General features: G+C 39.0%; 1 protein-coding gene and 1 non-coding gene across 2 annotated transcripts in view; both read left to right on the forward strand.

The window, feature by feature from the left end:
* arid3c (AT rich interactive domain 3C (BRIGHT-like)) overlaps nt 1–23,468 on the forward strand; it is a 107,982-nt gene that overhangs the window by 28,967 nt on the left and 55,547 nt on the right. The gene's annotated exons all lie outside the window — the stretch shown is intronic.
* LOC134335780 (U1 spliceosomal RNA) lies at nt 20,811–20,973 on the forward strand. Its single transcript, XR_010015646.1, has one exon. It is a non-coding gene; the product is annotated as a U1 spliceosomal RNA (small nuclear RNA).

A 23,468-nucleotide genomic window follows, 5' to 3' on the forward strand; every position in this document is an offset into this window, starting at 1 on the left:
GTAAGGAAACTCAAGTGACCAATTAAAATCTGAATTATTTTATTAGCCAGGTACACTTGCACGTAGTAGGAAGCACGTAGTCTTGGTGTAGATCTGGTGAAGATTGACGGAATGTGGATATATATACAGTATATACTCACTGTCCATTTTATCAGCTCCACTTACCATATAGAAGCACTTGGTAGTTCTACAATTACTGACTGTAGTCCATCTGTTTCTCTGCATGCTTTGTTAGCCCCCTTTTGTGCTGGTATGAGTGGATCAGACACAGCAGCGCTGCTGGAGTGTTTAAACACCTCACTGTCACTGCTGGACTGAGAATAGTCCACCAACCAAAAATATCCAGCCAACAGCGCCTCATGGGCAGCGTCCTGTGACCACTGATGAAGGTCTAGAAGATGACCAACTCAAACAGCAGCAACAGATGAGCGATCGTCTCTGACTTTACATCTACAAGGTGGACAAACTAGGTAGGAGTGTCTAATAGAGTGGACAGTGAGTGGACACGGTATTTAAAAACTCCAGCAGCGCTGCTGTGCCTGATCCACTCATACCAGCACAACACACACTAACAGTGCTGAGAATGATCCACCACCCAAATAATACCCGCTCTACCTGTAGTGGTCATGGGAGAGTCCTGACCATTGAAGAACAGCATGAAAGGGGGCTAACAAAGCATGTAGAGAAACAGATGGACTACAGTCAGTAATTGTAGAACTACAGAGTGCTTTATATGGTAAGTGGAGTTGATAAAATGGACAAGGAGGTGGTTTTAATGTTATGGCTGATCAGTAGCATAAGTTTGGGGAAAAGAGGATCTTAAATCAGTCAACAACAAGAGGTCTGGGCTCGACCGGAGATCACTGTTTAGTGAACTGCCCTGAAGCGTTTGCCAGACCATAATTATTCAAACAGGTGGTGGCCAGAATGAGAAGAAGAAGCAAAACCAAACCAGACGATAACGATTTGTGACCCACTGGACGTTGTATTCGAATAAATTAATACATCAACTCGTGAGACCTTGATAGACACAGTATTCGGGAATGAAGTGGGGTCTTGTTCACTGAAATAAATCATTACCTCAAGTCCTGAGTAATTGTAGCTAATGCAAAAGCATTAGCAAATCTAGGTATCTATCAGCCACCCGATGACAAAGGACGCCCCTGTTCCTTTAAGACGCCTGAGTAACGTGATCCTATTTAATCAGCATCGGCTCCTGCGAAATCTAACATGAGCTTGCTGACACTTTGTTTCTGTTTAGCATTAGCAGAATCTGATGACCCCTGACCTACTTAAAGCCCCCCCTGCCCCCTCTCGGCTGTGTCATAAAACCGGTATTTGCAGCTCCTGGATTCTATAGTAGGTCAGAGATCATTATAAAGATCAAAGAGGGGGCGAGGGAGATGGCCGAACAGCTCACGCGAGGAGGGAATCTGGAATAATGACACGTACTTTTGACATGTAAACAGTCTTAGTGATTACAGAGGTGAACTGTGTATGTGTTTAGCGGGCGGGTAGAGGCTGGCGTTGCGGCTTATAATTTAAGATGCCGCTGTAGATGCTCGTTACAGTACGATCCGGCTGCTGTATGGTACGAGTACTGGGTTGACCTGGATTTATGTTTCGGCATCTTCAATTATTTAGTACCAGACCCAGAAAGCTCATGTTTAAGAGCTTTCTCTGTCAATAATGTATGTAACATTGCAATCGGGTGATCAACTGCGGTTTGGTGGACACTTTAATCCAAAGAAACTTACAATTGTGACAGAATATGGCAGTCGTAAGATTTGAACCAGCAACCTTCTGATTACTAAAACAATGTACCTCATAACGTAAGGTTATTTTAAATATATGTGTACAACAACAAATATATATTTATATTTAGCAGATGCTTTTATCCAAAGTGTATATTGTCTAAGCAATTGAGGGTTAAGGGCCTTGCTTAAGGGCCCAACAGTGGCAACCCGGCAGTGATGGGGCTTGAAGCAGCGACCTTTTGATTACTAATCCAGTACCATACCCGCTAGGCTACAAGTGCCCCTATATAGAAGCACTTTGTAGTTCTACAGTTACTGACTGTAGTCCATCTCTTTCCATCTGGATCAGACACAGCAGCGCTGCTAGAGTTTTTAAATACCGTGTCCACTCACTGTCACAGTTGGCCCACCTTGTAGATGTAAAGTCAGAGGCGATCACTCTTCTATTGCTGCTGTTTGAGTCGGTCATCTTTTAGACCTTCATCAGTGGTCACAGGACGCTGCCCCCGGGCGCTGTTGACTGGATATTTTTGGTTGGTGGACTATTCTCAGTCCAGCAGTGACAGTGAGGTGTTTAAAAACTCCAGCAGCGCTGCTGTGTCTGATCCACTTATACCAGCACAACACACACTAACACACCACCACCATTTCAGTGTCACTGCAGTACTGAGAATGATCCACCACCTAATTAATACCTGCTCTGTGTGGGTCCTGTGGGGGTCCTGACCATTGAAGAACAGCATGAAAGGGGGCTAACAAAGCATGCAGAGAAACAGATGGACTACAGTCAGTAATTGTAGAACGACAAAGTGCTTCTATATGGTAAGTGGAGCTGATCAAATGGACAGTGAGTGTAGAAACAAGGAGGTGGTTTTAATGTTATGCCTGATCGGTGTGTATATATATCTTTTAGATTGTTTATTATATTGAAATAATGGCTGTCATGGCATGTCTGTTAGTAGCTGTGGCATGGATTATTTGCACATTAATGAGGACACCTATGAGGGTGCTAGACTGGCCTGCCTGCAGTCCAGACTTATCACCAGTTGAAAACGTACTGAACATCGTGTAGCACAAGATATGACGGCGATTACACGTATGTACGGTTGCAGAGCTGAAGATGGGTTCCTTCAGTCCCCTCACAGGGAGATGGTTCTGGGTCCTTTCTGTGTGGCGTTTGCATGTTCTCTCTGTGTCTGTGTGGGTTTACGGGCAAAGACATACAGGCAGGTTAATTAGAGATACTCAATAACCTCTAGGTTTGAATGTGTTTGCTTTGTGATGGACCGGCGACCTGTCCGGGGCGTTTCCTACCTTTCGCCCGGTGATCCATACCCACCCCAACCCTGAATCACTGGTTCATGAGGTCACTGGTTCAAGCCCCACTTCTGCCAGGTTGCCAATGTTGGACCCTTGCAGTGCATACAGTCTCAATTGTAAGTTGCTTTGGATGCAGGCGTCTGCTAAATGCTGGAAATCGGGAAACTTTAAGTGAAGCTGTTGACCTGTGTGTGTGTCACATGACCGGCTGATTGGATATGCACTGAGAGGTGTACAGGTGTTCCTAATATAGTGACGAGCGTGTATATATTTTTATTTATTAATAGATAGATCTAGATAGATCTTACATTAAGACCAGCCATCGAAATGTGGTTTTGTCGTCTACAAGTCACTAACGAATTTCACTGCTTTATTGCAGAGCAGCATTTTGGTTAGATAGGTGTTACATACTCCTTGAAATGGCGACCACATACTTACTGAATTAAGCTTCTCCTTTTTTATGCTACGTCGTAATTCTGAGAAACTGTGCTGATGAACACTGGCTTTAGAAATAATACTCATTTACCGTTTGACTGCATTGACTTCATTTATTTATTGATGTATTTTTTATTTAAAGATATACTGTAATTAACTTGAGTCAACCAAGTGTGCGGTGTTTAACCAACACCCTAGAGCAACACGTGCATTTGGGCGTGTTCCCAACGTGGATCAGACGCCGATCACGGCCCTCTTTTTGATGGAATGTGAACGGAGGCCCTGGTGGAGCTATAATTTGCAGTGATATCTTCACCATCTGCTTACACAATACTACTCAGACCCGTCCTCCAGCAGGAAGGAAATGGCAACCCACCTCCCCCCCACGCACCACCACCACCCCCTACTGATGATGTGGCACTCCGAGTCATAAATTTAATAGTCTGTCCTCCCTCCTTTTTGTCCCTCTTTTTCCCCATTCCTTGATCCCTTTTCCCTCCCCCGTCAACATCGCCGACCTCCTTCCTTCAATTATTCGGCCTCCTGATGCTTTTTTTGTATTGGAAATTGGGCACGGGGGACGCATTCTGCGCAAAAGGTGCGCACCTTCCCCCGCGGTCACGTTGTCGTACCTCACGGACCAATTGCGTAATCAGCGGGACGAGGACAGAACTGACGACGGTGATTTCCTGTCACACGGGTGCTGATTTATCGGTTGATTCGCAATCATCTGTTATATAAATTAGGTTATGGTAATAAAGTTGGACCTCCAGCGGTCGTGGTTGAGGACTGGGGGGGGGGGGTATCAGAGGAGCGCTCGTATTTGCAAAATAGATGGGTCAAGCATTAAAACATACACCGATCAGCCATAACATTAAAACCACCTCCTTGTTTCTACACACATTGTCCATTTTATCAGCTCCACTTACCATATAGAAGCACTTTGTAGTTACAACAAATACTACAATTACTAACTGTAGTCCATCTGTTTCTCTACATACACTTTTAGCCTGCTTTCACCCTGTTCTTCAATGGTCAGGACCCCCACAGGACTACAACAGAGCAGGTATTATTTAAGTGGTGGATCATTCTCAGCACTGCAGTGACACTGACATGGTGGTGGTGTGTTAGTGTGTATTGTGCTGGTATGAGTGGATAAGACACAGCAGCCCTGCTGGAGTTTTTAAACACCTCACACTCACTGTCACTGCTGGACTGAATAGTCCACCAACCAAAAATATATCCAGCCAACAGCGCCCCATGGGCAGCGTCCTGTGACCACTGCTGAAGGTCTAGAAGATGACCAACTCAAACAGCAGCAACAGATGAGTGATCGTCTCTTACTTTACATCTACAAGGTGGACCAACTAGGTAGGAGTGTCCAATAGAGTGGACAGTGAGTGGAGACGATGTTTAAAAACTCCAGCAGCACTGCTGTGTCTGATCTTCTCATACCAGCACAACACACACTAACACACCACCATGTCAGTGTCACTGCAGTGCTGAGAATGATCCACCACCTATATGATGGCTATACCTGCTCTGTAGTGGTCCTGTGGGGGTCCTGACTATTGAAGAACAGCATGAAAGGGGGCAAAGAATGCAGAGAAACAGATGGACTCCAGTCAGTAATTGTAGAACTACAAAAGCAAAGTGCTTCTATATGGTAAGTTGAGCTGATAAAATGGACAGTGAGTGTAGAAAAAAGGAGGTGGTTTTAATGTTATGGCTGATCGGTGTGTGTTTTAATACTTTTGATACTAATTAATAATGTTACAAATCTTCTGATTTAATGATTTAATTTTAGCATTTCACATACTGGCCCAACTATGTGAAACTGAGGTGTATGTGAGGGGACGTGTTTATACATGAGAACGAGATACTCCACCAGACCAGCTGTACGGCTCCTGTGTTTAGCCTTTTATGGCTTTTGACACCAGGGTTCGAGATGGTTACCATGCCTGTATGAGCGATCTTCGCTGGCTATATGGAGGTCTAGTCTTTATCTCTGTCGGAGGTTTTACACACACTTGGACCTACTGTACTAGGAAATACAAGGACTGTGTTGGGATTTTTATAACTATCACCTTGGTTGTGGTAGCTTAGCGGTTAAGGTACTGGACTAGTAACCATGAGGTTGACGGTTCATGCCCCACCATCACCAAGTTGGGCCCCTGAGAAATAATAATTCAGTAATAATAATTCAGAAATAACAATTCAGTAATAATTGTAAGTTGCTTTGGATACAAACATCTGCTGAATGCTGTAAATGTTAATGTAAATGAAACAAGTCATGTGACACTGTTCACATTCAAGTGAGCTTTGTATCCTGATGGGTTTAAAGGCTGAGCACTCATTCACTTTCTTAACCGCCTATCCAATCAAGGTTGGGTGCTGGTGCCTATCCCAGCTTTTCAATGGGCGCAAGGCACACAGTAACACCCTGGACGGGACGCCAGTCCATCGCAGGGCAAACACACATACACACACACACACACACACACATATACACACACCCATTCACCTATAGGAAAATTCAGTGTCTCCAATTAACCTGACTGCATGTTTTTGGATTATGGAAACCCATGAAGACACGGGGAAAACATGCAAACTTCGCACAGAAAGGACTTGGACCACCCCGCCTGGGGATCAATGCTTTTTTTGTTCTGGCATGACAGTACCTTCGCGTGAAGGCCCTACAACGGTTCTCTCCACGGTGTGAGTTGCAGATGTTTTACTTATACGGTGGTATCTTGTAACTCGACGTCCCCTAAACTCAAAATTTCGTTGAGAAATGTTTACCCTTAAACTCGGCGTTTCCATTAGACGCTGCATTGAGCAGTGCTGTAAAATGTTATCAAAGTGCGAACATGAGACGAATCTGCATTTGTGTGGAATAACCGTCAGATTCACTCTGAAAGCTCCACATGTATCTGTGTTTAGCTGGATTTTCCTCCTGTTTCACTTTTAAACTTGTTATAGCTCGGGGTGCTGAGAAATTGTTAGAATCAGCTTTTCCAAGAGCCTACACCGCTTAGCGTTAAAAAAACGACATAGAAACATGAAACTGCTCTCTTAATTATTACTGCTTTTAAGTTCTTTCCACTAATGAAAATTCTTGCTTGGTGTTTTAGTACAATATGTCACGTTAAGCTTTAAGCACCACCACACTAAATAGGAAATAACGGCACAGCCAGCGCTAAAGCCTTAACTGAACTCGCTAAGGAATACGGTATTGCAAGATCGAGCATCTCCACGATTAAGAAGCATAAGGAAACAATTCATACGTAAAGCTAAAGTGCAGGTTTTATTATATTTTATATTGATTTTTAACTATTATATTACATTCATGTTGTCTTCAGTGAATAAGTGTCAAAAACAACCCTATTATTTTATTTATTTATTTATTTATTTTTTCGAATTTTCTATTTTTCCCCACTTTCCCCCCCAATTTTTCTCCCCTAATCTAGTCGTGTCCAATTACCCTGATTGCGTCCTCTATACTTATTCGACCAATCATTGACTGAGGCCCCCTCTGGCACGTACAGTCAGTACAGACTGCATTTTTCACCTGCAGGAGTCGAGTTCATACACCGACGAGCACTGTGTATAGAGGGCCACACCCCCATCAGCATTATTCCTCAGCCCTGTGCAGACGCCATCAGTCAGCCAGCAGGGGCCGCAGTTGCACCAGTTATGAGGACCTATGATCCGACTTTTTTACCCTCTAACCCTGAACAACAGCCAATCGTTCATGCAGCCGCCCAGCCCAGTCGGAAAGGCAGAGCTGAGATTCGATACGATGTATTCGAAACTCCAACTTGCACAACAGTGTGAGGGATTTTTTTTACCATTATAGGATTACTAGCGTGCACAGCTACCGTCAGGTTTTGCCACAGCGGCTACACGATTTAGCCATTCCAAAAAAGCTGATTTTAATCAAGGCAATGAGTGCAGGTAGAAAATAATCTACCAAAGCCTAAAGTTTGCCAAATTCCCCTTCAATACAAAGCTACACATACTCAGTATTTGTGGGATTCCCTCACCCCTACGCACACTAAAAATGCCAGTCAGCTGTGAGCGTATACGAAGACTCAGCTAAACGCTCGGCAGGCGACACAATATTTTTCTCCATCGGCCACCCTTGGCTTCAGAGCGTAAATCCCGCTTTTTTGCGGCGAGGCATCCGTAGAGAATCCTGTGCATGCTGCCAGCTGGAGCCAGGCCAACTAAACCGCTGCCAGATAAGTCAGCGGGTCAGAAGTGTGAGCAAACATTATATAGAGAGGTCAAACAAAGTGTGGCATGAGACAGACTCAAAATACAAAGTTTGGGAGCTGTGGGTGTTGAGGCTGAAGCTTGCTAAGTACAGTCTGGTTACTGTAAAAGTAAATTAGCTAAATGAGACCAGGCCCATGAAAACAATATATAATAATAAAAATTATATATTATTAAATTATTATTACTTTATATATTAAATAATATAATATTAAATTAATATAAATTAATTAATATATTAAATTAGATGGGGCTTTGTTTTTTTATTTTATTATTATTTTTATTTGTTTACAGATTATTTATTTATTTTTATTTTATTATTATTATTTATTACAGATTATTTTTAGTAGCTAAACACAAATCTGGTAAAAGTCTGAGTAGTAAAATGCCTCATATTAAATCTTATTTAATATTAAATCAGTAGATTAAATGAGGCTTTGTTTTTTTATTTAATTCTTTTTTTTAAATATTTTTATTTATTTATTATTTACAGATTGTTACAGATTATTTCTAGTAGCTAAACACAAATCTGGTAAAAGCCTGAGTACTAAAATGCCTCATACTAAATCTTATTTTATATAAAATTAGTAGCTTAGATGGTGCTTTGTTTTTTAATTAATTAATTAATTAATTAATATTTTTATTTATTTTACAGATTATTACAGATTATTTCCAGTAGCTAAACAAAAAACGAGTAGTAAAATGTGCCATATTAAATATGAATGAAATCAAATTACAAATTTTACTTCCATTTAAGATGGGACATTTTATACAATGCAATAAAAATACAAATCTGTCATTCTTTAATTGACAAATGTACACAAACACATTTTCTCTGCTTTCACTGACCAACGTGATTGTCTTTTTTTTACAGTTTGTTACAGATTATTTCTAGTAGCTAAACACAAATCTGAGTAGTAAAATGGCCCATATGAAATCTTTTTTAATATTAAATTTGTAGATTAGATGGTGCTTTGTTGTTTAATGTATTTATTTATTATTTTTTACATTTATTATTACATATTATTTATAAATATTATATATATATATATATTAAATGCACCATATTAAATCCTACTGAATATTAATTTAGTAAATTAGATGAGGCTTTGTTTTTTAAATAAATTCTTTTTTTAATTCTTAAACATTTTTTTTTTACAGATTGTTACAGATTATTTCTAGTAGTAAATACAAATCTGGTAAAAAATCTGAGTAGTGAAAAGTACCATATTAAATCTTATGTAATATTAGATCAGTGGATTAGATAAGGCTTTTTTTTTAGTTTTATTTATTTTTTTATATTTATTTATTTTTTATATGAGTAGTAAAATATGGGACATATTATATCTTATTAAATATTAGATTAGTAGATTAGACAAGACTTTGTTTTTTAATTATTTATTTATTTATTTATTTATTCTAGTAGCTAAACACATCTGGTAAAAATCTGAGTAGTAAAATGCCCTATATTAAATCTTATTTGATATTAAATTAGTAGATTATATAAGGCTTTGTTTATTTATTTATTTTTATTATTTTTTTATTTATTTTTTTTTTTTACAGATTATTACAGATTATTTCTAGCATCTAAATCTGAGAAGTTGTTTATTTATTTATTTTTATTATTATTATTATTATTTTTTTTTTTTTTTTTTTTTTACAGATTATTACACATTATTTCTAGTAGCCAAACACAAATCTGGTCAAAGTCTAAGTACTAAAATGCCCCACATTAAATCTTATTTAATATTAAATCAGTATATTAGATGGGGCTTCAAGTTTTTTATTTTTTTCCTTATTTCTTTGATTCTATTTTTTTAAGATTATTACAGATTATTTCTAAATTTTATTCATTATTTTTATTTTTTTAAATAATTATTTTTATTGTTTTTATTTATTTATTTATTGTAAAGGTTATTACAGATTATTTATAGTAGCTAAACACAAATCTGGTAAAAACATCAGTAGTAAAATGCCCCATAATAAATCTTATTTAATATTAAATCAGTAGATTATATGAGGCTTTGTTTATTTATTTTTTATTTATTTATAAAAAAAATTTTTTTACAGATTATTACAGATTATTTCTAGCAGCTAAGTCTGAAAAGTAAAATTCCTCTATATTAAATCTTAATTAAGTTAAAATTACAAATTTTATACAATTTAATAAAAATACAAATCTATACAAATTTAGAATTTGATGCTGGCAACACAACAAAATTTGGGACAGAGGCATGTTAACCACTATCACTTCTCCTTTTAATTACACTTTTTAATCATTTGGAAATTGAAGATACTAATTGTTGCAGTTTTGTGTATGTCAGTTGTCACTTTCAATAGGACTGCAGGCAGGCCAGTCAAGCACACACACTATGACGCTGTTGTGAGCTCATGGGGCTGTATTTATCACATGAGCATGAAACGTGTGAGGGCATTTATTTAACTGTGGTTTTTGGTTTTGCCCTACCTGGACTGAAATATCTGACACTTAATATGCACATAATTGACCCACAAATCAGGGTTTAAATGTTGAGGGTTTTTTATATATCTGGTTACCATGAAGCGCTTCACTGACCGTATACAAATGTCTACGTGCTTTGCTGCCACCTTGGTGGATCTAATCTTGGTGGGTCACATCTACTTACTACAACATTCTACCTCTCTCTCTCTCTCTCTCTCTCTCTCTCTTTCTCTCTCTCTGTTTTGGTCCAGCTAACAGATCGAGGGGGCCGGGCCGGGGTCAAAAGGGTGAAATTGAACAAATCTACCTATTGACTTCCTGTCTTTTCCGCCTCCCTTTAATGTCATTATTGCCAGGTGTTATGGGGCCAGCGAGTATGTCGCCAAGACTGACAACACAGCCCCGAGTAGACTTTTTTTTTTTCCCCAGAGAGGACCCCCCACCATGACAGCTCTCCTTTTGTTTAAAGACGTGTCAGTAGAGGAAGCAAAGAAAAACACAGAGTTGATCCAAGCCATTAGCACCGGACGCTTCACTGCTTTCACTGAACAGCGTGATTGTATTTTGTAATTATTTATTTATTTATTTATTTATTTTACAGATTATTACACATTATTTTTAGCAGCTAAACAAGTCTGGTAGACATCTGAGTAGTAAAATTCTAAAATGCTCCATATTAAATCTTATTTAATATTTCATAAGTTAGTTAAATGGGACTTTGTTTTCTATTTATTTATTTATTTATTTATTTATTTATTTATTTATTTATTTATTTATTTATTTATTTATTATTAATGTATTATTATTATTATTATTATTATTATTATTATTATTACAGATTATTTCTAGTAGCTATTATTTCTAGGGGCTGTATTTTTATTTATTTATTAATAAATTTATTTATTATTATTATTATTATTTTTACAGATTATCTCTAGTAGCTAAACACAAATCTGGTTTATTTATTTATTTATTTATTTATTTATTTATTTATTTATTATTAGTATTATTATTATTTTTACAGATTATTTCTAGTAGCTAAACACAAATCTTGTTTATTTATTTATTTATTATTAATTTTTTATTATTATTAGTGTTATTATTTTTACAGATTATTTCTAGTAGCTAAACACAAATCTTGTTTATTTATTTATTTATTATTTATTTATTTATTATTAGTATTATTATTATTTTTACAGATTATTTCTAGTAGCTAGACACATCTGGTTTATTTATTTATTTATTATTATTTATTTATTATTATTTATTTATTTTTATTTTTTTACAGATTATTTCTAGTAGCTAAACACAAATCTTGTTTATTTATTTATTTATTGTTATTTATTTTTTTACAGATTATTTCTAGTAGCTAAACACAAATCTGGTAAGCGTCTAAGTATTAAAATGCCTCACATTAAATCTTATTATTATTTAATCTTATTATCAGCAAAAACCTTTCAAATGTTAAGCAGTTAGCTTCGGCTTTAATTAGAACTTTCTTAACTTCATACTATAGTAGACAAATGACCCATTAAAAACCCACCACATTTGTTCTGATAACATGCTGTATAACAAATGCCACATTTATTGCTCACACACCTATTTAAAGACAATCCCACACACCCCAGACACCTTCGTTATTATTGTCTGAGCAGACGTCCATTCAGAATCGGTCGAGCGCGGGGGACGAGTTCAGGTTTTATGCCTCTCTAACACCAAGCGTTTGACCGGTGTGACTGGCTGCGACCGTTTGAGGGTATGAAACGAACCAAATTGCTGGTTTGGATTACAGCTTTGGAGCTTTATAACGGTGCACTTACCATCGTCCTGTTACCTCCATTTGGCTGATAGTGGGTGAAACTTTCATTGATTTGACTGATTGATTGATTGAGTACTTTATTAATCCCCGAAGGGAAATTGTGGTGTCACAGCAGCAATAACAATTATTACAAAAAACATCACACAATGACATTACAATGAAGTAAATGAAAGAATAAAAAAATTAAGACAAATGTAAATACAAGTAAGATATAAAATCTTAAAATATATATATATATAAAGAAAAGAAAATATAATAATAGAAAAAAATAAGAATATATAAACATCTAACAGGACAAAAACAAAAGAAACTAAAAACTAAAAAGGGGGGGGGGGGGGGGGCTAAAGGTGCAGTTACAGACGTGCAATTTAAAACTGTGCAAATAAAACAGTACCATGTGCAAATTGTAAGTTTAATTGTCTTTCGTGGGTGTTATAGGTTCTGCTTCCTTCTCTTGCACCAGTGAGAGTTATTATAGGTTGCCACAGCTGTGGGCAGAAATGACTTCCTATAGCAATATTCATACGTATTTAAATACAACCCCAAATCAGAAAAAGTTGGGACAGCATGGACAATGCAAATAATAAAAATAAAGCAGAGTTCCTTACATTTACTTTGACTTTTATTTGATTGCAGACAGGATGAACCTGATATATTTCATGTTTTGTCTGGTCAACTAAACAAACAATTCTTGCATTTCAGGCCTGCAACACATTTCAAAAAACGTTGGGACAGTAAAGCATTTAACACTTTGTAATGTTGTTATTCCTTTTCACCACACTTAAAAGATGTTTTGACACCGAGGAGACCAAGTGATTTAGTGTTTCAGCTTTTATTTTGTCCCATTGTTCCTGCAAACACGTCTTAAGATGTGCAACAGTACGGGATTGTCGTTGTCTCATTTTCCATTTCAAAATCCTCCACACATTCTCTATTGGGGACAGATCAGGACTGCAGGCAGGCCAGTCCAGTACCCGTACCCTGTTCATTCGCAGCCATGCCTTTGTAATGTGTGCAGCATGTGGTTTTGCATTGTCTTGTTGAAAAATGCATGGACGTCCCTGGAAAAGTTGACATCTTGAAGGCAGCACATGTTGCTCTAAGATCTCAATGAACTTTTCTGCATTAATGCTGCCATCACAGAAGTGTAAATGACCATTGCCAGGGGCACTGACACAGCCCCATATCATGACAGACCCTGGCTTTTGGACTTGTTCCTGATAACAGTCTGGATGATCCTTTTTGTCTTTGGTCCGGAGCACACGGTGTCTATTTATTCCGAAAAAGACCTGGAATGCTCATTCATCTGACCACAATACACGTTTCCACTGTGTGATGGTCCATCCTAGATGCCTCCAAGCCCAAAGAAGTCGACGCCGCTTCTAGACATGGTTAACGTATGGCTTCTTTTTTGCACAGTAAAGTTTTAAGTGGTATTTGTGCATGTAACTCTGTATTGTAGAGCTTGACAAAGGTTTGCCAAAGTAATTCCTCACCCATGTGGTTATATCAGCTGTTGTTGAGTGGCGGTTCTTGATGCAGTGCCGTCTGAGGGATTGAAGATCACCGGCGTTCAGGTTAAGCTTGTGCCCTTGGCCTTTACGCACTGAAATTCCTCCTGATTTATTGAATGGTTTAATAATATTATGCACTGTAGAGAGAGAAATATGCAAATCCCTTCCAATCTTTTTCTCACGCATTTGTTGATAAACTGGAGATTCTTTGATCATCTTTACTCATCAGAGACTCAGCCTTTCCTGGATGCTGCTTTTGTACCAAACCATGATTACAATCACCTGTTTGGAATCACATCATTATTTAGCCTTTTCACCTTATTACCAGCCCTAAATTGCCCCCGTCCCAACTTTTTTTTTAATGTGTTGCAGGCCTGAAATGCAGGAATGGAAGTTTATTAACAAGTGAAATACTGAAATACTGCTGTGTTTGTTTGCTTGGCATTTTGACGCTGCAGCAGGCTCACAAATAACACCTACATGATAAATGACTGGTACATTTCCTGACTTCAATAGAAAACATGGTTTTAATCCTTAAGTATGTCAGACAGTGTTTTTTTTAAATGCAGTTTATATTTAAATGCATTCCAAAGAGTTTTAGGATTAGTTGGTCATAATTACCTGTATGCAAATACAATGTAATTGTCCTCAATTACTCTGTGTCAGCCAGGTTTTATTTGTGCTAAGTACTAGACACATTTGGCTGTCATACTCTGTACATTGTAATTGCATTAATAACTCTATAAAAGTGCTTTTTGTATTAATCACTGTTGATGTGAAAGTAGAACTGGTGCTTATTTTATACAGTAAAAAAGTACAAATAAGGCAGCGGTAGCTCAGCGGTTAAGGTACTGGGCTAGTAATTAGTAGGTTGCTTGTTCAAGCCACACCACTGCAAAATAGCCCCTGAGCAAAGCCCTAAATTGCTTGAAGACATATACAGTATATATACACTGATCAGCCTTAACATTAAAACCACCTCCTTGTTTCTACACTCACTGTCCATTTTATCAGCTCCACTTACCATATAGAAGCACTTTGTAGTTCCACAATTACTGACTGTAGTTCATCTGTTTCTCTACATACTTTTTAAGCCTGCTTTCACCCTGTTCCTCAATGGTCAGGACCCCCACAGGACCACCACAGAGCAGGTATTATTTAGGTGGTGGATGATTCTCAGCACTGCAGTGACACTGACATGGTGGTGGTGTGTTAGTGTGTGTTGTGCTGGTATGAGTGGATCAGACACAGCAGCGCCGTGTCCACTCACTCTCCACTCTATTAGACACTCCTACCTAGTTGGTCCACCTTGTAGATGTAAAGTCAGAGACGATCGCTCATCTATTGCTGCTGTTTGAGTTGATCATCTTCTAGACCTTCATCAGTGGTCACAGGACGCTGCCCACGGGGCACTGTTGGCTGGATATATTTTTGGTTGGTGGACTATTCTCAGTCTAGCAGTGACAGTGAGGTGTGTAAAAACTCCATCAGCATGTTTGTGTATTATTCACTCATACCAGCACAACACACACTAACACACCACCACCATGCCAGTGTCATTGCAGTGCTGAGAATGATCCACCACCTAAATAATACCTGCTCTGTAGTGTTTCTGGGAGAGTCTTGACAATTGAAGAACAGCATGAAAGGGGGCTTACAAAGCATGCAGAGAAACAGATGGACTACAGTTAGTAATTGTAGAACTACAAAGTGCTTCTATGGTAAGTGGAGCTGATAAAATGGACAGTGAGTGTAGAAACAAGGAGGTGGTTTTAATGTTATGGCTGATCAGTGTATTATATTCTATATATGGAATGTTTTGGTTCAACATTTCAAGTTGTGCATTACTGCCACTCAAAGCCAAGCACTCAAAGAAAACCTTATAACTGGTTTCCTCAGCTATAAAGCAGTAAAAAGACAATAGCAAATCTTATTCTTCTTGGAATTTAGCATCTACAAATGTGGTACTGTACAATACAAGAATGTTTAAATGACCCTTAGAGCTTAGATTATCTCCAGTTATCAATAAATGTATAATGTAGTAAAAGAGAGTAAAATAATAGCAGCTGCATAATGAAAATTGGACTAATTTATAATGTTAACGCAAAATGACAAACTGAATTACTTGGAATTGACTTCTCCAGGGATAAAGGCTAAGCTGACATTTGGGAAATGTATCAATATTCAATAGATTTTCAATAACGCTACATATGGATTTTTTTGGGTTGATATTGCACACGGCTAGAAACCATCTTAACAATAGTGCAAAATAAATCTCTTGATGTTCGCAAAAGTCCTATTTTACAGCGCTCAAGACATCTGATGCTAGTTTTGTCCAACGTTGTTTAAAAGAAAGGAGTCTACAAGAAATAAGAAGAAAAATTGGCTTTTCAAAATTATGAAGGGGCCGCTCAGGTGGCGCAGCGGTAAAACACACGCTGTTCACCAGAGCTGAGATCTCAAATACATCGTATCGAATCTCGGCTCTGCCTTGCCGGCTGAGGCTGAGCGGCTACATGAACAACGATTGGCCTGTTGTTCAGATAAGGGGCGGGATTAAAGCCGGATGGGGACTTTCTCTCAGACTGGTGCGATTGTGACCTCTGCTGGCTGGTTGGTGGCGCCTGCACGGAGACGGAGAAAGGAGTCTGGTAGAGGGTGTGGCTCACCGTACACAGCGCTGTACTGCACTGCACTCATCAAGTGTAGGTGATAAGATGTTCGATTGCTTTGCACGTGTCGGAGGGGGCGTGGAGCAGCCTCGTCCTTCCCAATCAGGAGCAGGGACCAGCATTAGTGAGAGGATGATTGATGGGCAGAAATTGGATGCGCTAAAGTGGGAGAAAAAGGGAAAAAAAAAAAATAATAATAATGGGAAAATAGTGACATAAATTGTATTTTGTAATGCAGACTTATGTGTCTCTCCCTGTCTAAACTACGGGTGGCACGGTGGCTTGGTGGGTAGCACTGACGCCTCACAGCAAGAAGGTCCTGGGTTCGATCGGGGGGGCAGGGCGGTCTGGATCCTTTCTGTGTGGAGTTTGCATGTTCTCCACGTGTTTGCGTGGGTTTCCTCCGGGAGCTCTGGTTTCCTCCCACAGTCCAAAAACATGCAGTCAGGTTAATTGGAGACACCGAATTTCGATGGACTGGCGCCCCATCCAGGGTGTTGCTTTGTGCCTTGCGCCCATTAAAAAGCTGGGTTAGGCTCCAGCACCCAAACACCCCACCGCCACACCCCCGCGACCCTAATTGGATAAGTGGTTAAGAAAGTGAGTGAGTCTAAACCAGAGTTTCCCAACCTTTTTTGCACCACAGACCGGTTTCATATAAGATATAATTTCACAGATCGGCGTGGAAGGGAGGATTTAATAATATTGCTCACAAATGATGTAAAATGAGCTTTTTTCGCTGCATTGAGACGCTGCTTTCACCTAGGGGTGACAATTAGACAATAACACCAGAAATAGAAGCAGGGAAAACTGCTTTTCTAGCAATCTCTAATTATTTATTCTTGTGCAGCCCGATAATAAATAGGTCCCCGGTGGTTGGGGACCACTGGTCTAAACTACTGTCAAAATCTTGCAATCTGGCAATGAATTAATGAATTAATTAGTTAAACATTTTATGCTGTATGTCTGTAAAATTTATTTATCCCTTTATTTCCCATAATTATCCTTGAAGGCAGCACATGTTGCTCTAAGATCTCAATGTACTTTTCTGCATTAATGCTGCCATCACAGAAGTGTAAATGACCTTTGCCAAGGTGCACTGACACAGCCCCATACCATGACACACCCTGGCTTTTGGACTTGTTCCTGATAACAGTCTGGATGGTCCTTTTCGTCTTTGGTCTGGAACACACGGAATGCCTGGAATGCTGATTCATCTGACCACAATACATGTTTCCACCGTGTGATGGTTCATCCTAGATGCCTCCGAGCCCAGAGAAGTCGACGCAGGAATGGAGGAACAATTGAAATGAAGTTGAGCAGACAAAACATGAAATATCTCGGGTTCAAACTGTCTGCAATCAAATAAAAGTCAAAGTAAATGTAAGGAATACTGCATTTTTATTTTATTTGCATTTTCCATACTGTCCCAACTTTTTCTCATTTGGGGTTGTAGTTGCCAGTGGCTGCTATAGTGGGTAGAAATTTATATCCTGTGGCCTTTATTTTGATTTTGTAGAGAGGTTATATGCTTACATGGTTATATTCACCTCCTAGCAATAGGTGTGGCTGACTAATCCAAACCCTCTAATTACAAGAGGTATTTGCATACGTTTTGGCTATATAGTGTATTTGCTTTGCAAACAATAAGTTATATTACAGGTTCTGGAGGTCATTGTGTACTTTGTATGTTTTGTGACTTTATGGTTTGCTTCTATTAATAGGAAAATAAATGAACGTTATACTGTAACCATGTATAGTAAATCACTCTCTGGTTTAGAACGGTTACACATTATATATACTATTTGTTTTTACTGTTTTATTAAACTTTCCCCCCCTTTTCTCCCAATTTAGCATAGTTAATTAGTCTTCTGCTGCTGAGAAGGGTATATTTGCCTCATATCACATTTATCAATTGAAAAGGACCCCCACTGGACATGTCAATGTTAATTCTGGGAGAAGAATTGTACTCCAATCAAATTTAAAAGCCAATTTTTTTTTGTCCTGTGATCAATAAAAGAGTCCTCTGATAGAAGACTAGAGGATACCAGTGAGTGCTTGTAAAGAAGAGGCCAGTAAGCTTAAGCAGTAGATAACATTTTAGTGTCATTGCAGTGCAAAGAATGGTCCACCATTCCACCTTCCCGTCAGTGGATGTCTTATGGGGATCCCATACCATTGATAGGAAATTGTACAGAGACACAGATAGGGTACAGTCAGTGGTTGTATGCCCACATAGGGCATATTTATGGATGGGTGGATGAATTAGATAGATAGATAGATAGATAGATAGATAGATAGATAGATAGATAGATAGATAGATAGATAGATAGATAGATAGATAGATAGATAGATAGATAGATAGATAGATAGATAGATAGATAGATAGATGGGGATGGATGAATGGATGGAAGACAGACAGACAAATAGATAGGATTCATAGATACATGGAGATGGATGGGTGGATGAATGGATGGAAAACAGACAGACAGATAGATTTACATTTTCAGCATTTAGCAGACACTTCTATCCAAAGCGACTTACAGTTTAAGCAATTGAGGGTTAAGCCCAACAGTTGCAACCTGACAGAGGTGGGGTTTGAACCAGCAACCTTCTGCTTACTAGTCCAGTACCTTAACCGATAGGCTACAACTGCCCTGGAGATCTCCATACATGGAGATGGATGGATGGATGAATGGATAGAAGACAGACAGACAGACAGATGGAGATGGATGGATGGATGAATGGATAGAAGACAGACAGACAGACAGATGGAGATGGATGGATGGACCAATGGAATAGCAGGCTTGTACCTCCGTCACTTCGCCATTAGCTTTGCCATTAGCTTAGCCTTTAGCTCTCTGCATCTGTGCTACCTGAGTCTTAACTCCTCCGGTGGACAGTGCCGGCATTCCATCTTGTCCTTAGAGAGAGTACTTGTTGCCTTGAATAAACATATTTTTGCAGCCCTCTTGTGAATATGGTTGATCCATAATAGAAGATTTATTTTGTACCAACCATGCAGAAACCCTTTGCTGGAAAGTATTGCTTTGTATAAGTATTGTATATGCTAAGTCCCAATGTGATTTAGGTTTATATAACTGTTATACTTTAACACTTCTAGCTGCTGTAGCATTACTTACGTAGATAAAGGAACTCTAACTGTGCATAAAAAAAATGCCAATTTGTTAACACCACTACAAACCGTCAGCTTATTATTAACAATGACATGTGATGTTCCAAGAGCTGCAACGACACTTCCCATTATTGAGAGATACACTTGCTATTATGGTTTTACTGGCCCGAGTCGCTTGTGATTGTGGGCGTTGAAAAGCATTTTCTGGTCTGTTAATGTTCACACCTCTGAGTAATCAGAAACAGCCACCACAGATCTTATTAAACAAAAATGACTTTTCTTCCTTATGGTCTTCTTTCTTTGTAGTTCTACAATTACTGACTGTAGTCCATATGTTTCTCTGCATCTATTGTTAGCCCCCTTTGTCGCTGTTCTTCAATGGTCAGGACACCCACAGAACCACCACAGAGCAGGTATTATTTAGGTGGTGGATCATTCTCAGCACTGCAGTGACACTGACATGGGGGTGGTGTGTTAGTGTGTGTTGTGCTAGTATGAGTGGATCAGACACAGCAGCGCTGGACTGAGAATAGTCCACCAACCAAAAATATCCAGCCAACAGCACCCTGTAGGCAGCGTCCTAGAAGATGACCAACTCAAACAGCAGCAATAGATGAGCGATCGTCTCTGACTTTACATCTACAAGGTGGAACAACTAGGTAGGAGTGTCTAATAGAGAATAAGTAGACAGTCACTCATAAGTAGACAGTGAGTGGACAGGGTATTTAAAAACTCCGTCAGCGCTGCTGTGTCTGATCCACTCATACCAGCACAACACACACTAACACACCACCACCATGTCAGTGTCACTGCAGTGCTGAGAATGATCCACCACCATCCTGACCATTAAAGAACAGGGTGAAAGCAGGATAAAAAGTATGCAGAGAAACAGATGGACTACAGTCAGTAATTGTAGAACTACAAAGTGCTCCTATATGGTAAGTGGAGCTGATAAAATAAGCAGTGTGTGTAGAAACAAGGAGGTGGTTTTAATGTTATGGCTGATTGGTGTACATTGCAAGCCATTAAGGGTTAAGGGCCTTGCTCAAAAGCCCAGCAGTGGCAACCTGACAGTGGTGGGGCTTGAATCAGCAACCTTCTGATTAATGGTCCAGTACCTTAACCACTAGGCTACAGCCGCCTTACAGCCTCTGTGTTCTTTATAACTGCATGTTTTCCATACTAGTCTATATACCACATGCTTTTTATTTAACTTTAACTCTTAAACATTAATCCAGGACAGGAAACAGTCTATGGGGCAACAGGTTGATCCGAAAACACGAATTCTTTTACGGTCGGCTAGCCCGGCACAGCGTAGCAATATCAAACGCGTGATCATTTATTCCAGTTACTGATTAACGTGTGGTCAAGGTGCTCTTGTGGTTAGTTAGTCATTTTCTTGTGAACTAACATGCACCGGCCTTACCTGGCAGGGGTGAGGCCGTGATCAAAAAGGGGGTTCATTTAGGGCAAGGATCAGCCCTTGCACTCCAGATTGTGCTGACCCCTGCGAATTCCTAAATGTGGGAATTTCGACTGAATAATTTGTAATGGGGGGTTGGCTGTGTTCGCTCTCTCCCTGATATAATGATTAAAATATTTTTTGGGCCTAGAGGGCCCTGACAGTTCCCCTCTGCCTCTATTCATTGAACATTCTATACGCTAAACATACAATGCAGATAACCCATCTGTTGCTCTGTACACTGTGAAACCTTGTGTACCCCATCTATCAGCAGAAAGGGACCCCCACAGAACATGTCAATGTTAATTCTGGGAGAATAATTGTACCCCAGTCAAATTTAAAAACAGAATTTTACTGATTGTCCTGTGATCAATGAAAGTGTCATGTATACATACAGTGTATCACAAAAGTGAGTACACCCCTCAAATTTCTGCAAATATTTTATTATATCTTTCCATGGGACAACACTATAGAAATAAAACTTGGATATAACTTAGAGTAGTCAGTGTACAACTTGTATAGCAGTGTAGATTTACTGTCTTCTGAAAATAACTCAACACACAGCCATTAATGTCTAAATAGCTGGCAACATAAGTGAGTACACCCCACAGTGAACATGTCCAAATTGTGCCCAAAGTTTCAATATTTTGTGTGACCACCATTATTATCCAGCAATGCCTTAACCCTCCTGGGCATGGAATTCACCAGAGCTGCACAGGTTGCTACTGGAATCCTCTTCCACTCCTCCATGATGACATCACGGAGCTGGTGGATGTTAGACACCTTAAACTCCTCCACCTTCCACTTGAGGATGCGCCACAGGTGCTCAATTGGGTTTAATCCATCACCTTTACCTTCAGCTTCCTCAGCAAGGCAGTTGTCATCTTGGAGGTTGTGTTTGGGGTCGTTATCCTGTTGGAAAACTGCCATGAGGCCCAGTTTTCGAAGGGAGGGGATCATGCTCTGTTTCAGAATGTCACAGTACATGTTGGAATTCATGTTTCCCTCAATGAACTGCAGCTCCCCAGTGCCAGCAACACTCATGCAGCCCAAGACCATGATGCTACCACCACCATGCTTGACTACAGGCAAGATACAGTTGTCTTGGTACTTCTCACCAGGGCGCCGCCACACATGCTGGACACCATCTGAGCCAAACAAGTTTATCTTGGTCTCGTCAGACCACAGGGCATTCCAGTAATCCATGTTCTTGGACTACTTGTTTTCAGCAAACTGTTTGCTGGCTTTCTTGTGCGTCAGCTTCCTTCTGGGATGACGACCATGCAGACCGAGTTGATGCAGTGTGCGGCGTATGGTCTGAGCACTGACAGGCTGACCTCCCATGTCTTCAACCTCTGCAGCAATGCTGGCAGCACTCATGTGTCTATTTTTTAAAGCCAACCTCTGGATATGACGCCGAACACGTGGACTCAACTTCTTTGGTCGACCCTGGCGAAGCCTGTTCCGAGTGGAACCTGTCCTGGAAAACCACTGTATGACCTTGGCCACCATGCTGTAGCTCAGTTTTAGGGTGTTAGCAATCTTCTTATAGCCCAGGCCATCTTTGTGGAGAGCAACAATTCTATTTCTCACATCCTCAGAGAGTTCTTTGCCATGAGGTGCCATGTTGAATATCCAGTGGCCAGTATGAGAGAATTGTACCCAAAACACCAAATTTAACAGCCCTGCTCCCCATTTACACCTGGGACCTTGACACATGACACCAGGGAGGGACAACGACACATTTGGGCACAATTTGGACATGTTCACTGTGGGGTGTACTCACTTATGTTGCCAGCTATTTAGACATTAATGGCTGTGTGTTGAGTTATTTTCAGAAGACAGTAAATCTACACTGCTATACAAGCTGTACACTGACTACTCTAAGTTATATCCAAGTTTCATGTCTATAGTGTTGTCCCATGAAAATATATTATGAAATATTTGCAGAAATGTGAGGGGTGTACTCACTTTTGTGATACACTGTACATACATACATACATATATATATATATATATATATATATATATATATATATATTTACATTTATATACACACACATACATACATATATATAAATATATATATATATATATATATACACATACAAACATATAAATATATATACACACATACATACATATACTGTACATATAAATATATATATATATATATATACACACACATACAAACATAAATTTATACACACACACACACACACACACATATATATATATATATATATATATATATATATTTATATATAAATATACACACACATACATACATACATGTATATATATACAGTATATACACACACACATACAAACATATAAATATATATACACATATATATATATATATATATATACAGTGTATCACAAAAGTGAGTACACCCCTCACATTTCTGCAGATATTTAAGTATATCTTTTCATGGGACAACACTGACAAAATGACACTTTGACACAATGAAAAGTAGTCTGTGTGCAGCTTATATAACAGTGTAAATGTATTCTTCCCTCAAAATAACTCAATATACAGCCATTAATGTCTAAACCACCGGCAACAAAAGTGAGTACACCCCTAAGAGACTACACCTCTAAATGTCCAAAT

This window comes from Trichomycterus rosablanca, chromosome 21 (genome assembly GCF_030014385.1).
Source record: "Trichomycterus rosablanca isolate fTriRos1 chromosome 21, fTriRos1.hap1, whole genome shotgun sequence".
Classification (NCBI taxonomy): Eukaryota; Metazoa; Chordata; class Actinopteri; order Siluriformes; family Trichomycteridae; genus Trichomycterus; species Trichomycterus rosablanca.